Here is a 6,000-nt window from a genome sequence, read left to right as displayed (position 1 = left end):
GGTGACATCACTCTGGTTTTAGGAGGGGTCTTCTCGTATGTCTTGACAGTTTGACCTACAGCATGCAGAGCTGACTGCATGTGCTTTGTTTCTATGTTGAAATTTTTTGAAACTCAGGCTTGAACATTAAGATAGATAGTACTATACAACTTCTTAACTTGTTTTAGGCACTTTTTACTGCTGTAATGCATGGGCTCTCTCTGGCTGTGTACTCTGGCTTCTTCCCACAGTCCAAAGATGTAGCTTATGGGGTTAGGTTAACTGGTGATTCAAAACTGCCCTTTGGTGTGAATGCAAATGCTTGTCCTTCCATGTTAGACTGGCGATCTGTCCAGGTTGTACTGCCCTATGGTAGCTGGTATAGGCCCCAAAACTGCTACCCCACAATCCTGATAAGGATAAGTGGAAGAGGATGGATGATTGCAAAGGAATCAGTTGTTAATTATTGTAGCCAGTATTTTTTTCAGAAGAAAACATTTCTTGAGTGGAAAGCCCCCCCCCCCCCCCCCCCCCCCCACACACACACACACACACATGCAAATTAAAGACAGAAGCACAGGCCTGCCCAGTACAGTTGCAAGAAGAGCACTTGGTCTAATCTTTGTGCCATCTTTTCTTTGTTGCAGGATCTTGATGAAGAAATGCCTCAGCAAGGCTCAGAAGCCATGCATTCTTCTTCAGTGCAAGATTTTGAAGAGGTAACATTGACTTAGGACAGATTTTAATGAATGTTTCTCATGCACGATGTGTACCTTACGCTATTTGCCGATAGTGAAATGGTCTATTCATCCTCTTGAGTGATGCATTTTTAGTAACTGTCAGATTACTGTTCTTTTGTCTTCATTCTCTATCTGTTACACACGAAGACTGAGACCAGCCAGATTCAGAAGACTGTGAGCTGCCTAAAGCCGCAACCAAACAGCTTTCCAAACAATGATCTGGACCTGAAACATCCAGAGCCTGAAAGGGTAAATATAATCCAGTGTACCACTTAATGAACTAATAATTTAATCTATCATCATTCTTTATGGATGCTGTGTGTGTGTGTGTTTGGCAGTCACCTGGGTGTGATGTGATTTACATGGACGAAGTTTATTAGTTGATATCTGCAACTGAATTGAAAACACACCTTTCCAACTGTCCAAAACAAATAAATGTTGCAATATTTTGCTAACAGTGTCACAATCATCGTCTGGTGTGCACAACAATATCATCTTTGGACAAGTGCATTCAGTGTGTGGGACCGGTTTCCTCCCTCAAGTGGCTTGGCTTTAAGTGCAAAGGTGAGACATTTAGTGAATAGGTACAGTGTATAGTAAAAAGCATTAATAGAGTTCAACAAGTTAAGACGTGCTGAAATGAACACTGCTCCCTTTTTAATTAATGGGTGGTCACTTCTAATTAAAGAAATGCAGTATTACCTCATTGGTGCAGGACCTTGTAAAAATGGTATACTTGGGATTGTCCTCAATTCCCCATTCCATAACATAAACTGCTCAAAATAATAAAGGGAACACTTAAACAATGCGATGTTACTCCAAGTCAGTCACACTTCTGTGAAATCAAACTGTTCACTTAGGAAGTAACACTGACAACCAGTTTCACATGCTGTTTTGCAAATAGAGTAGACAACAAGTGGAAATTATAGTCAATTCACCATAATAAAGGACTGGTTCTGCAGGTGGTGACCACAGACCACTTCTCAGCACCTATGCTTTCTGGCTGATGTTATGGTCACTTTTGAATGCTGGCGGTGATTTCATTTTAGTGGTAGCATGAGACAGTCTACAACCCACACAAGGGGCTCAGGTAGTGCAGCTCATCTAGCGTAGCACATCAATGTGAGCTGTGGCAAGAAGGTTTGCTGTGTCTGTTAGTGTAGTGTCCAGAGCATGGAGGTGCTACCTGGATGTGGAGTAGGCCATAGGAGGGCAACAACCCAGCAGCAGGACCGCTACCTCCACCTTTGTGCAAGGAGGAACAAGAGGAGCCCTGCAAAATGACCTCAAACAGGCCACAAATGTGCATCTGTCTGCTCAAATGGTCAGAAACTGACTTCATGAGGGTGACTTGAGGGTCCAGCATCCACAGGTGGGGATTGAGCTTGCAGTCCAACACCATGCAGGATGTTTGGCATTTGCCAGAAAACACAAAGTTTGGCAACTTCAGCACGGGCACCCTATGCTCCTCACAGCTGAAAGGAGGTTCAAACTGAGCACGTGACAGTCTGGAGATGCCGTGGGGAATGTTCTGCTGCCTGCAACATCCTCCAGCATGATCATATTGGCAGTGGGTCAGTAATGGTGAGGGGTGGCATTTCTGTGCCTGCCAGAGAGCCTGACTGTCATTGGGTAACAAGATGAGGTCCTCGGACCCTTTGTGAGACCACATGCTGGTGCATTTGGCCCTGGGGTCCACCTAATGCGAGACGACACTGGGCCTCATGTGGCTGGAGTATGTCAGCAGTTCCTCCATGACAAAGGCATTGATGCTATGGACTGGCCCGCCTGTTCCCCAGACCTGAATCCAATTGAGCACATCTGGGACATCATGTCTCACTCCATCCACCACAAACTGTCCAGGGGTTGGCAGATGCTTTAGTCCAGGTCTTGGAGGAGATCCTTCAGGAGACCATCCGCCACCTCATCCCGAGCATGCCCAGGCATTGTAGGGAAGTCGTACAGGCATCTGGAGGCCACACACATTCAACTACACACTTTCATGCCACTCAACTACCTAAAGAACAAAGTATTTAATAAGAATAATTCCTTCATTCACATCTGGGATGTCCTTTTTTGGGGGGGGGAGGGGGATTAGCAGTGTATGTGTAGTCATTAAAATATCCTTAATGTGAACAGTTTTGTTTTTTTTTGTTTTTTCAGCATTTGACATTACTGCAATGCTTTGACAAAAAACTACTTCACTTAAATAGAACTGCAAAGCTAAATTAAGTCTATCAAAATGTGTTTCAGTTTGTTTAGGGGTCTGGCACAAATCTTGCCTTGCAAAATTGGCAAATCAGAATTGCCACCAGTCAACACAGGTGTGTATCCCATTCATATTTGGCTTGACTTTTTTTCAGTTTATTTTTTACCTGTCTAAAGTATTGATCAATTAAAAAAACTTTTGTTCTTACATTCCAGAAAGAAGAAATTTCTGAATATTCAGGGGAGGATGGATTGCCACATTCAGTTCTGGATCAAATATCAAGCGATGATGATGGCAACCACAGCATATCAGAAGAAGAATATGTGCCAGATTCAGAGTCATATGATGAAGATTCAGATGAAGACATCTCATTATTGCCAAGCACATCAAAAGGTCTGCTATGCCAAGATGACATCTCCAAAGCGCATGAACAATCAGATTCAACGAATTTAATCCACAACTTGACAAAGGACAAGCCACAAGATAAAAGTGAGCTTTGCGAAACTGAATCAGAAAAAATGACTTTAAGTAAAAGAAATTACTGCTATTTTTGTGGCAAACCACAAGCTAAAATTTCCCGCCACCTGAAAACGCACAAAACGGCTCCTGATGTTGTGCATGCATTTTCCCTGCCTAGAGACTCAAACGAGCGTAAAAGTCTGTTAGAGAAATTGAGAAATAAGGGAAATTTTAAGCATAATGCTGCAGTTTTGCATGGTGGAGTGGGACCACTGAAAGTGAAGAGAAGACCCAAGATTAAAGCAGTAGAGGGAAAGTTTGCTCATTGCTTTTATTGTCAAGGGATGTATGTTCGCAAGGATCTTTGGAGACATGTCCGCAGATGTCCTAACAAACCAAAAGATGACACGGATAAAGAACCTGGAAGAACCAAAGTACTCGGCCTGGCTTTAACTCTGGAGTCTCAGTGTTATCCGCAGGTGTCAAGTGGAGTCTGGAAGGTTCTTGCTGTTATGAAACAAGATGAGATTGCCTCAGCTGTGCGAAATGACTTTACTGTTATTCAGTTTGCCCAGTCCCTCTACAATAAACATGGACAAGACCCTACAAAGTATGATTATATACGACAGAAGCTTCGTGAAGCGGGACGTTTGTTGTTGTGTCTGCGCACAGAATTCTCAGTGCATAACATGGAAGAAGCTATTAAGCCTGCTAATTTCCAGAGAGTTGTGCAAGCAGTAAAGAAAGTTTCAGGTTTTGATGAAGAGACACTGTCATACAAAACTCCAAGCCTTGCGCTGAAACTGGGACATACACTGCATAAAATGTCTGACATTATCCATTGTCGTGCCCTCATGACAGAGGATGAAGCCCTAATCAAGTCCACTGATGCGTTCAAGAAGTTGTATGTCTCCAAATGGTCTGAGATGGTGTCTCACCGTGCCTTGAACACATTGAGTGAGGCAAAGTTTAACAAGCCATCAACATTGCCCTTTACAGAAGATGTTCGGATTCTCCATCACTACCTTCAAAAATCTGCAGAAAGTGCCTTTTGCAGCTTGGAGAACGAAGCCACAGCTCAGAATTATGCCCAACTTGCACAAGTTACACTCTCACAAATCATTGTGTTCAACCGAAGACGTTCTGGAGAGGTTTCAAAGATGCGCCTCAAAAGTTTTCTTGAAAGAGACAAAACAGCACTCCACACAGATGTTGCCATGGGGCTCTCAGAAATGGAACAGAGACTCTGTAACTATTTCTGTAGAATAGAAATAATGGGAAAAAGGGACAGAAATGTTCCAGTTCTGCTAACACCAAGCATGCTGGATGCTCTGTCACTACTGGTTAGTAGGAGGCCTGACTGTGGTATTTGTGCCACTAATATCTACCTCTTTGCAAGACCCCGATCAATGAGTCATTACAGAGGAATGGACTCCTTGCGTGTTCATGCACACCAGTGTGGAGCAAAGCAGCCTGAGTATCTAAGATCGACACAGCTCAGAAAACATGTTGCCACACTCTCACAAGTCCTTAATTTGAAAAACAACGAACTTGATCAGGTTGCAGATTTCCTGGGTCATGATATCCGCGTTCACCGCGAATTCTACAGATTACCAGTTCCCACAACACAGCTGGCCAAGATTTCCAAACTGCTTTTAACACTGGAAAAAGGACAACTTTCCCAGATCCAGGGGAAATCACTGGATGAGATCAAAATAGAAGGTTTGTATTGAAAGGAGCAAATATTAGGGCAGTAGTTGAATATTATGCTTTATCAACCGAATTAAAACCTAAAAGCACAGACCATTCTGTTAAATGTCCATGATTTAAGGTTCTTGAAGTCTATTGTTTCATCACTTTGCAACATTTGGCAAACTGCAGAGTGGTGGCCTTAAATAGTAAAACTATGTACTATAATTTCCAGTATTTGTTCTGTATTTTGTCATATCTCGTTGTTAATGTGAGGTTTTTGGGGGGTTTGTGTTTGGTTTTTTGGGGGGGTTTTCCCACAATTTCTCAGATGAAATTGCATTAAGTGATGCTGAAACAAAGGACAGTGAGAGTGAATCAGATGATGATGACACAGCACTCACAATGTTGGCGTGTGGCACCAGTGAGCCTGTACATGCAGTAGCTGATTCCACAAACACAGCGCAGCTCCAAGACACTGTAGATTGTGGTAAGTTACCACTAGCTTGGTTTCTGTGGATAAAATGTTTGTTACAAATATTAAAACTTAATCAAATTGTGTAATCAGCAGATGAAGGACCACTCACAATGCCTGCAGCAAGTGAGACTGCTGCTCCCTCTGAAGGTAAGGGGTGCAGTTGGTTCTCTAAGCTTATTATTGTTTCATCACTTTGCAACATATGGCAAACTGCAGAGTGGTGGCAAAAAGTCACTTGGATGAGTGACAAAATGTTTCTCCCACTGAAAACGCTACGTCCAGATTAACAGAATCAACGTTTTGGGATTTACTTACCTGGATGATTGAGCATGCATCAAGAGACTTTTATTCAACTTTTTATTCAGTCTTTTATTCACAGCGGAACACTAAATGTCTCATTTTAGAAATTTGATAAATTTTCAAAGAGAATTTTAGCTCGTTTTGAT

This window comes from Astatotilapia calliptera, chromosome 9 (genome assembly GCF_964374335.1).
Source record: "Astatotilapia calliptera chromosome 9, fAstCal68.1, whole genome shotgun sequence".
NCBI lineage: Eukaryota > Metazoa > Chordata > Actinopteri > Cichliformes > Cichlidae > Astatotilapia > Astatotilapia calliptera.
This window is presented reverse-complemented; position numbering follows the sequence as displayed.